Consider the following 11,755-nt stretch of genomic DNA (forward strand, 5'->3'; position numbering starts at 1 on the left):
CCTGCTGAGTGCAGTTGGACCCGAACAAGCGGTCTATTTAGCACTTGTTGTTGTTGTGCGGAGTATTTGGGGAGGTTTACCTGGCCGAACACAGTGAGCCAGTGTTTAACCCCAGAGCGCAGTCATTCACAAGCAGCATAAATGCACCACTGTGTGTCTGCATGTGTTTGTGTAAATGAATGCGCGGCTCCAACACTGGGGCCACTGTCAGTGTGAGTCATTACACGTGCGAGTGTGTATATATCTAAGGCTCATGGCAATGAGGCAGACTTCTGGTCCTCTCTGCTTAACAACGAATCAAAATGAGATCAAATGAAGCTTAATACAGTATGTAAATGTGCCACTGAAGACGAGCAGCCCTCTGCTTCTACTGTAGGTGCAAAACCTGATACTCCCCTTCCAACAGCCACTCCCTTTTCTCCTCTGCTCTAACTTCTGACTGTTATGGCGTTTTTCCATTACATGGTACCTACTCGCCTTTTTTGTTTTTCGATTATGAAAAAAAGTACCTGGTTTTAGATAACAGGTACCTTTTTTAGTATCACCTCGTTCAAGGTTCCAAGCAAGCTGAGGCGATACCAAAAGGTGACATGAAAACCTCAGACTACTGATTGGTCGGAGAGAATCGTCACTAATCACTGCGTCATCATTGCTAGCGACAGACAGGGGTGTCCTGAACAAACCCACCATTTTTAAATAGTTTAGCCAGCCACATGCCGAGAGTCAAAAACAACACACCTTCGGCATTCTGTGTCTGTGTCGCGTTAGGTCACGGGAGTTTCCTGCGGCGGCGCTATGACGACCAGCCACGCTCGCCTCACGCATGAGGCGGTACTAAATCTGCAATGGAAAATGGAGGATGGGGCATTATATCACCTCCTGTTTGGGCACAGGGCTCAAAGGGTAGTGCTGGGCGTTATACCGGTATTAATTTCCCGTATGATATGAATTTCATATAACGTAATACCAGTGCATTGCCGCAGAGAGCGCTACGGCCGAAGTAATCTACGAGTTAATTGAAAACGGGAGCCCTGTTAAATGCGTACCCTTCTCACTCATGGTAGTAACTTTATAACACAACAATTAATAACCCACAGCTAACTCTCTTTAACAGGATAAAACACCATAGCACACAACAATTTGTGACTTAAAGAATTTCTAACACTAATAATTTTACATTTACAAATTTACACCGCCGGACGGCATGTTGGGTAACATTATAGCTGCTAGCTAGCCAGGTAGCATAATAGTCTGTTAAGCTGGGAGAGGCTCCAGTCGCTACTGCACATTCAAGAACAGAGAAGAAAGTTAGAGGATGAAGAAAGACCGGAGATACACCAGAACAACGTATGCTCAAGAGAGGAGCTCTGTTGTTCCGAAGATTTTGGTTTCTAAAATATCAGACATAATTTAGCCACTGTTGTTGCCCGTCGCTGTAACATTACTTGGTTGCGCTAACGTTACTTGGGCGTGCTAACGTTAAAGACATATCACTTCAAGCATGCAACGGAGCAACGTTATGAACGCAATAACAATCCACCTACGGTCCCGCTACAGACCGTTGAAAGACGGGTTCAGAGCAATGATTAAAACACTGGATTTAAGATGTCTTGCCTCGCTGAAATCATAGACAGTATATAAGAATGGACCAATAGATCCCGTTGCTCTGGACGGAGACCAGTGAAGGCCATTAGAAGCACTTTTCCGGTGAGCGCTGAGCGTTACTGTGCAGCCTCCAACTGAGAGAGACGACATAAATGTGACGTGAGCAACCTGTCTGAAAGTTGGAAGTCTTCTGGTAGCTGTGCCAAGAGAAATCTCAATCATTCCCAATCTTGCAGAGACGGAGAGCGTAGGTATATGTAAGGAGATAACATGGACACAGGCTAATTATTGCTAACTAAAATGCTAGTTAACATTAGTAATTAAATGTAAACAGCTAATGTAAGTCGAAACTGCCTGCGAGCTTCTCCTGTACTATACAGTAATTCCTCTACTATGCGACAGTAAGTCGCATGGTTATGACACAATCGTTAGCCTATTTTTACAAAAACGTCTACTATGGAGCCATAACGTGAGGTACAAGGTAATGGAGCCTTTTATACATTGTCGTGTTTCTTTAGAAATAAACAATGGACAAATAAAGTCTTTAAACGCTTCAAATGTAAAGTTATTCGCTGTCAAAGTGACGTCAAAATGAATGGCAGTCAATGGAATGCTAACGTCGGGTGATTGCTTTGTAGCATCAAAATGGCGCCATAGGAGTTTCAAGCTCTGAAGCGAAGCTTACCCCCTTGGCTGAAATACGTCCGCCAACCTACTAACATTATTCAAAGACCAAAGGAGGCTGACAGCGAAACTACTTTCAGTCGCCCACTTTTCTACAACAACTTAATTTACCTGTGGCCAAGGTAGTGTTTATACAACTATCTTACAACTATTTTGTTTTGAAAGGGAAACAATGTTAAAGTTGTTTGTATGTGTATTCGATTTAAGTTTATTTTACTACTTTGCAGTAACTCACGAGTCATCGAGGACTCATGAGTTTAGTCCCATGGTCTGCGAGCTTGCAATGTTTCCGGCTCTGAGTCTGCGGGTCGGGAAGTTCCTATAACCTGTCTCGGACTGTCTCTCTGCTCACTCAGTCGCTTGACTTGATTTGTATCGTTGTCATTGCCTACGAAATTGTAAGTTATAAAGCTTTTGGCAGCTAAGATGGCTAGGACTAGTGGTAGCTAATTTTGCAAGAGGTTTGTGTGTGGCGCTGTTATCATTTTAGATTGAATTGTAGTAGGACAGCGTTTCAGCTGAGCGTGCGCATGGGACTGATACAGACAGACAGGCTCATTCTATCATCATGCTTGCATTGTTTTGAATTCGGACACTATAGTGGTCATAAAATATACACGCATGAATCGCAACTTGTTAATCAAGAGTATTTTGTTAGAATCAAAAATGAATAGCCTACAATAATCATATCAATCATGAAACCTTAATAAAATCCTTTAATAAAAAGTGCTTATGCACATGAGGAGACAGGCTTATCATTTCTGACAATCCATCACTATTCTTTATGTTGTAAGGAAATATGAATGACAGAAATGACAGAACAATGTCTATGGTTGCAAAAAACCTAGAAGGCGATACCTGTATTGCCAAACTCGAGGTCTCAAAACGGCAGTCCACAAACCATTGGGTGACCTCACAGATACTACGTCCACTATTTTTACAGTCTATGATATAGTTATTATGAAGAAATAGCTAGCTAATTCTTGGTCATATAAACCGTGAATTCAGCAAATTCAGTGCCTCATATCTTTTTTCCAAGTTACAGTTGTCACAATATTTGGGACCCGCATGAACGAGTTTCCATGGGAATGCAGCTGTCAAGGCTTTTGTCATACGAAAGTGACAGTGGTTTCATCTAGTTTCTAAAAATGATAGACACAACCTGGCATCCCCAGCGTCAGCAGAGTCACTTCACCAGCTCCCCCCTAAGGAGCAGGCAGCCTCTGAGTCTATCCCCGGGCTGTGCACCTCCGGTCGGCCATGCCAGTCTGCCAGGCAGGGGGCTAAAGTATCGCATTGGGAAAAAGGGCAGCCTGCATGCCCAGAGGCAGGCTTTGTGCAGCTGTCAGAATTGGTGCCCCCCACCCAGTCCAACCCCCACTCTATCTCTCCCACCTCAAGCTTCCCACAGGGCACCAACCCAGGCCAGCGGAGCGACTCAGGGGTTGAAGGGTACCACCGCTCTGTTGCTCCTTCAGCGATAAAGAGACAGCATGGCTAGAAGAGCCAGTGCTCATGGCTTTTTTCCTTTTTAATTTTACCTGCACAGCTTGTTACTTCCCCTGTCACTCCTCACCCAACCCCTGGAGAGTGGAAAAGGAATGTATAATTTATCAAGCTTGCTTTTAAAGTCATTTGTGTTACAACATCTTAATTAATAGCAAATGTGGGAATTTTTTGGCACTTTTGATTTATCCTCAGCCTCCCCCAGAGGACATGTTTAACAAAATAAAATGCTGTATAAATAGGTATAGCTTTTGATAAAGTACATTGCACAACATTTTAAGAAATCATTGTGAACCTGTGATTTTAGAGAGCACATCCCACGTACAAATGTTAAATGCATGAGAATCTGAATGTTTTTGTTTCATTTAAAAAATAATTTCTGATGTACAGGGCTGCTCTGCCTGGCCCTGACAGGACAGTGATGTCCTCCAGTGCCAAGCTTCCCCCAGCTAATTGGGAATTAACTGTGTTTGTATTGGCAATTGGAAATGCGACCAGCAAGTGCGTCACAGTTTTAGCACGAAACGTCCAACTGAAGGTCAATGTGCTACTCTGACTGTTTTCAGCATAGGATTGAATCAATGATGTCAGTCACACACAGAGTGAGAGAGAGAACAAGAGAGGTCAACAAAGTGTACCAATTCAGTCTTGGGCCTTGCAGGCTCCAGCTGTGTGTGTTGCACAGTGTGAGCTTGCTGGTCACCTTGGCTCAGTGTGTGATGATACCATAGAAAACAGCAGTAAGGAGGAGGATCAAAAAGAGGTCAAAGCAAAATAGCGAGAGGCCACTTGAACAGCAGACGAGCAAAACCACAGAGAAAATGATACGGTGAGCAGCAACATCAGAGCAAGTGGCTGACAGAAAAAAACTGCAAAATTATGAAAAAATAGACAAAAAGGATTCTGCAAACATACATTGTTAAATGTGTTTACATATGATGCCTTGCACATGCATATATTTACCAATAAAGTCTTGACCAAGAGTGGCAGTAAGCACTGAAGCATGCTTAGAATACAGATACATAGTCATTTGTGTGTATACATGATGTTGTGTGTGTGTGAGCCAAGGGCCAGTCTGGTAGCCAAGCAACCTGACCCTGACCTGTTGGAGATGAGAAAAAGGCTGGAGGCCCTGAGATGAAGAAAAAGAGTTCTTGTCAAGACACCAAGAGGGAGATGTTCTGCTTCACCCCGCATTGTTGTCATCAGGGTGTCACTGTAAACCACCCAGCGTTACGTCTGTGAAGACTCTTACACTCCGCCTGTCAGAAACAGTTTACACTTACCTACATCAACATATGTGGATGTGTGGATGCTTCTCTCTCGAAGTTCCCAAATGATGCCCTCTCACTCTCTTTGTTCTTATCTCACCTTTCTTTCTCAACTCTCTCTTTACGCAAGGATGGGTTTAATGTTTATATTTCCTCCTTCATGTGAGGTGCACTCCAACGCCGGCTTTTCCACAAAGTAACACTAACAATCTCTGATAACCATCTAAAAAAAAAAAAGAACCAATCCTTGGATATCCCCAAGAGGACATAATGTGGCAAGTGGCCTCAGAGTGAACCCTTTAATATCTAATATTAATGCTTTCTGTCCAATGACCCTGTGAGATGAATAAGTGTCTTTAGCATTGAGCACTACAAGGAGCATGAAGCCACTTTAATGCATTTAGCTGGGGCATGTTTCACCACCAGCTTCCTGAGGTGGAAGTAAACACGGTATCCACCTCAAACAACACATAGTGACAGACATGCTGTTTGTCTCTTGCCACTCGATTCAGCGCTGCCAACAACAATAAAAAACTAAGCAATACTCCTAAAACAAACACACATACCACTTACATCTCCTCAGGGTGTAAAGGCATGCAAAACTAAAAGTTCATACTGTGGTTTTTAGTTACATATGTTTAGTTAGTTAACTGAACTTAGTTGAATAACAACAAGGGCACTCGGAGAGCGCAGACCTCCGCCTGGGCATGCCCTATCTCCCAATGTAATATGCAATGTAAACTTTCCCAGTCAGGAACTAGTTTTTCCCAAGACCCCATGAGTGCAGCCCTATCTTGCAATGTTAACAAAAGAAACAAATTATTTGTGTATCCACTCCAAAATGTAATGGGTTCTTCCTTGGCCAATGTTACACCCTTCCACCAAGTTTCATGAAAATCGTCCCAGTAGTTTTTCAATAATTCTGCTGATGGTCAAATAAACAAACAAACGGACAAACGGACAAAACAAACCGAAAATGTAACCTCCTTGGTGGAGGTAATTAGTTCAAAGTTGCTGGCTCATAAGTTATGTATATTTTCCTCAAACTACAATAAGTAAGTTCTGTGGACAGAACCTTCCTTTAACTGTCAAGCAATGCATGTTGGTGTGCTAATATGCTGATCACAAATACACTTTTACCTGGACCAATTCAACTCATCAGTTTTGAAATGGGTCTGAAAATGAAAACATTTTAGGTTGAATGAACTTGAAATGAACTTATGTATTTTCATTAAGTTAATGATAAAAGATTTGTTGATTCCACTACATTCTTGTATGATGTTTTATAGTGTGTGCATGTAGTCATCTCCACAAACTAGCAGGAGGATAAGGGTGTGGGTGGGATTTTGTGGAATATTGGGGTGGTTAAAATGAAGAATTGTAGCTATAATTAGGGTACATATATTTGTTAAATGTTTCAGTTTACATGATAATCCCTTTAACCCACTCTCCATCGGTGCCAACACTTCATTTTCTCTCACACACAAACGGACTTCCTAAAGGAACTGAAATGGTTCCTTCAGTCAAACAGTCAACTCAAACTCATTAATATTATACATACGTCCAATATTATTGAGAAACAGCATTAAAGTGAATGTGTATAGCAGAGTAAATGCATAATTAAACTATTTGACCACACCTTGTCTTGCACTGCCAGACCTATCTTCACAGTGCTGTGGAGATAGGTCTGGCTTCACCACAGATACATTCTGGGATAGGAGAAAAAAAAACTCTGGGTTGTTTGCATTTCTTTAAACCAGTTACTATCATCTTGGGCGGCGCTAAGCTCCGGCTGCAGCGACGGTGCCTCTGCAAAATGGTCTCGAGAAGGAACTTGTTTTGGTGGAACATTTGCACCTCGCAAAAGAAAACGCCACGTAAAATGTTAAATGAAGTTAACTGTTCACACAATACAGTAGTGTGAGATATTTAAATTAGCTGGATACATGGTGAAACGTAATTTGCTCAACCAGTGTATTGCCGTGTGTACTTTGTCCATAGCAATCCCAACCAATCTGTCCCAAAACGTCCCAGTTACATAGTAAAAGCAAGAAGTACCAAGCAGGCCTGCCTTGTTGCATGATCCACATTTTCTTCGAAACTTGCCAATTTCAGCGTGTAGCTTGCTAGCCTATTAACTCAAAGTTTGTAGTTGTTTCCCGAAGCGAACAGAGTTTGAGAACGGCAACACAGAAAGAGCGGAAGGTAAGGGACATCCGGCGCGTAAGCCACGACTGGAATGTCAGGCAATTTTCCTGGAAATGTACTTCTGTTGATCCAGACTAGATCTCACCCAATTTCAAGTTATAGTTTGAACTTAAGTTCTAGGAGGCTTTGAGGTAGTGTGAGACAGGCAATTCTCCAGTCAGGAAGCAGCGAGACACTTGATCACTTTTGTAGTCACAAGTACTTGTTTTCCCCAGTGGTGGCAAAACATGTGCAAGGTTAGCCTTTTTGTTTACAGTACATCCAATTAGTAACTGGCAAACATTACAACTATGTGGCTGTTTTATATTTATGTTTATGCCAATGATAAATCCAAAGAAAAAATACCTGACAGCTACACTAAGAGCTCCCCGTTGTGAAGAATCTGAAGTCTGCTAAACAAACATTTTTGTGAAACGCGTTTGTGAGCTTGTTCCACGTGTTTTGCACCTAAAATAGGGCACTTCATCAGAATATGCTCAGTAACAAAAGGAAATGTGTACAGTGTCAGTATCAGTAACTTCACGCTGTGCACATGTGAGATAACATTAGAGGGAGACTCAAGCACTTCAGGCTCTCTAGGAGAAGGTCAAAATGCTGTTATCATCTACTGCACAGGGAGTGTTATGGTTTCTCAGTAACAACACAAACAGGGGATCTATATGAAAAGAGATTTTTTTTTGCCTTCTCATTTGTGTTCACCATAACGATGCAGCTGGCTTAACCTAACTAGTATGGTTTTAGGTAACAGCCAACAACTGACACATTGCCAAGGTTTTCTAAATGGAATTTTCCCTTTAAAATGTATACTACGCATGTCCACACAGACTGTTATTACTGTACTGTATTCCTGAAACCAAAAGGTCCTCTACCAAATGGCTCATGACAAATACAGTGCCATAAAACACCATATCTTCTTGCTCTACCTCCTTTATTCACTGTAAAAACTCTCAAATGCCAAACTCGCTCTATCTAAAGATAAAAAAAAAAAAACACAGTAAAAAATAACAATGACTGTGAGAAACATATTGCACACTTTATCATACCAGCAAGACAGATTGCAGCATTTATCAACTAGGGCCATTCAGTGGGAGAAGCCAGCTCTAAAAAGGTGCTGTCCATAAATAAAGTCTATACAGAGCATGACGTCAATTTCTCTAAATCTACACACTGATATTCCACTTGATTTATCAGACCTCTTACTTGTTACAACAACTACTGAGCACAAAGATTGCAACAAAAGAGGTGTTCAGTAGAAAATGCAATTTTAATTCAAGTGACAGTTTCACACGCCCCATTTTGACCCGGCTCACTTTAGGATGGACTGATTCCAACATCTGTACACCAACATACCCTTCGCTCTCTCTGTACAGTGGTGATTATAGAATGCACTTTTGTAATCAGAGCACTGCCAGCGCCGATGAAATAGACATGTCAAACTTCAAGAATTCCTCCAAGCAGAAAGCTGTTAAATCATGTTATTATTGGCCCCAGTAGACTCAGATTCCGTGTATGTGTATGTGTGTGTGTGTGTGTGTGTGTGTGTGTGTGTAGAAGTGATGTTCAACGTGAAAAAACATATTCTACGGTTTATGTCTCAGGATCTTGCATGCAGTTAAATTTTGTGCCACTTTAAAAAGGCAATGATCCCTGAATGTCTTCCCCCTCTCTCTCCCATTTCTCACCTAGCTGTCCTGTCAAAAATGAAAGGTGGAAAAGCCCCAAAAAATAATCTTAAAAAAAAAAAAAGGTAACAAAAACACCCAGTAAGAGCGTGCACGCCATGTTGGCTGAGTCCTGCAGCGGCGCGGGTTCGAATCCGACCTGCTGCACTTTGCTGCGTCTCCCATCTCTCTCCCCCTTTCCTGTCTAGCCACTGTTACTGTACAATAAAGGGAAAAGCCCCAAAAAAAATATCTTAAAAAAAAAAAGAATGTTTAAGTTTGTATAAGAAAACGGTAGGCTATTACAGTGATATCCCTTTAAAAGTAAAGTGAATATTGTATTTTCTATAATTACCCAAAATGTAACATCAATAGGCTGCAGTACAGAGCAGAAGGTGCACGAGGAGGTTGAACTCATTGACAATTTTCTGTGGAAAATACTATTAAGTAAGATCATAAATCTGGATGGGGCATAATGTTGGGTACAGAGGAGGATGGAGTACATGAGTGAAGCAAATGTTGCCAATATCGATCCACAGCCGACTATAAATACGAATAGTTGTCTACTTCATTTTTGGTTAGAAGGCTACAAACGAGGGACCAAAATAATTCCTTAAATACATGTTGCACTGACATAGCATCCCCACTTAAAGGCATAATGGTGATCTTTGTATTTTCTCCCACTGTCGCATATTTTATGGTTTGATTTTTAATAGATTTATTTATGAGTTATATTAGTTGAGTAGGCTAACATCTTACTTTAATCACTCACAAAAAAGTATTTTTCCTACGGGACAAGTGTGAAGAAAGGCGTATGACGCCTGGTGCTGCCGATGCGCAATTACGCATAACGTCTAAAATCCATGGTCTTTATCCAGAACATACACGCAGTTATTCCAGCAAAAGCGATGAGCGAAATACAACTTTGCCACACCACATGCTCAATTTACTCCTCTCTTTCAAAACTGTGCACCTGAAACTATCGCATCGAGATCCATTTCAAAAAAACTTTTGCAGAGACAGCACTCTTCCTCACGTGTGACAATACAAGAAGACAGGAGAGCGCATTGTCTTACCGGTCCCGTTCCGTTTCCGACTTTCCCGGTGCTCGTCCGTGCCCAGCAACTGTGGAAACAGATTGGTACAGACTGGCTGCCAACGCAAAAAATCCCAGAGCTGTCCAGGACAGCGGTTTTGTCAAGTCAGACACCGTTGTGCATGCTGAGGCAGGAAGTGCCTTTAACAACAAAAGGCATAAATGTGTTTGCACTGTCAGAGAAGCTGTCATACTACAGCTGTTAATTTGAATGGACTTTTTGAAATGGAAAAAATGCCTTGAAACGGTTTGAGCTTCTCTTGCATGTTTCAGTCGAGATTAAGCTTAAAGTAGGCCTACTGTATATTTAGCATTGGGCAACAAACCCTCTTTAATCGGCTTAAAGAAGAACAAACATGTTAAAAGAAAATTTAAACAATAGCTCAACACTTAAGTGATGTATAGGCCTATTTCATTTTTATTGTCGAGTTTACTTTATAACACAAGAGCCATAAATCAAAATTAGTTTTATTTTGAAATACATGACCGGATGTCTGGTGCGACTCCAGTCCAGCAGCATATCAAATATAAATTGTTCTTTACACTTTACTGACTGGCTGTTACCAATATTTATATCATAACCTTTTCTACAATAAAAGGATATACAACGTGGCAAAACTGGTTCATTTTATTTCACAAGCCCCCGCCCCCTCTTCTCTACCCAAACATGTTTTATGTGGATTTATTGTTTTTTGTGTCATACCACTCACTTTAATATGATGTAATATGACTTCACTAATATTTTCCATCAAAAATAAGAGACTGAACAAACCATGCCATGGGCATTTAGTGAGTGTTAATTCATTTTATTATATAAGAATACAAAATCAATCCACTAATTAAATGTGTTTTATAGTGGACATTCATGTGACTGCACCTCACAGTTAATAATTATTAGCAGCACAACAGTGGACCCCGTACTGTAGTGGCATGTCGATGTGCCTTGTAAGTGAATACTATTGGTAAAATCTAATGTGACAGACGGTGTTTAAGTGATGGGGTTGTGCTGGCAGATTTGAACAGTTTGAGACTCCAAAATAGTTACAGCAGGAACAATAAACATCCCACAGTGCCAGCCTTGTTCTCGTCATCCAAGAAAAACATTTTTTGCTGATGATGTGATTTAAATACTCGTCAGTTTTAGGGCCTTTTTATACTTAATTTGTTCCATTAAATTCTATTTAATCTACATACATGATTAACAGAAAGGCCAATTGCCCTGATTATAGTGTGCTGGGGCCCTTTACAGTGGTGTGTCAAAGAACAGGTTGTCACCAGTGAGGTGATGGATACTCTTGGCTCTCCTCTTTATGAGCTCTAGATATGTCCTTCTTTATGCAAATATGCTGGCACTCAAACAAGCAGTCATCATAAAAATAACCCAAAGTCAAGAACATGGGGACCACAGTGAATGAAACACAACCCAATTGTCTCTTCCAACACCAGCCATGCACCTCTGACTAAGATGCCTTAAAAGTCTTCAATCCATTAATGTAGATTTTTATCATTTGCATGGTGGTATTCAGCCTTTAAAGAATGAAACCAACCAGAAGCATGGCCCCTATCTTGTCTTTTTCCTAATCCATTTAGTTTCCCAAGCACCAGTACTAGTCCTCTCCGCCTGAACACTGAGCCCCTGGTACTGGCTAAAGGGCAGGATGTAAGCCAGATTCAGAGCCTTATGAGGTATCTGATTGCTCACTGTCCAAACCATGCACGCCATC

At 41.3% G+C, this 11,755-nt stretch overlaps 1 protein-coding gene across 2 annotated transcripts in view; it reads right to left on the reverse strand.

The window, feature by feature from the left end:
- znf385c (zinc finger protein 385C) overlaps positions 1-10,087 on the reverse strand; it is a 125,688-nt gene extending 115,601 nt beyond the window's left edge. For both annotated transcript variants that reach the window (XM_078269975.1, XM_078269974.1), the window contains exon 1: positions 10,012-10,087. The gene's annotated coding sequence lies outside the window, so the exon portion shown is untranslated. The remainder of the gene's footprint in view (positions 1-10,011) is intronic.
- Between the last annotated feature and the right edge of the window lie 1,668 nt (positions 10,088-11,755).

This window comes from Sander vitreus, chromosome 15 (assembly GCF_031162955.1).
Source record: "Sander vitreus isolate 19-12246 chromosome 15, sanVit1, whole genome shotgun sequence".
Classification (NCBI taxonomy): Eukaryota; Metazoa; Chordata; class Actinopteri; order Perciformes; family Percidae; genus Sander; species Sander vitreus.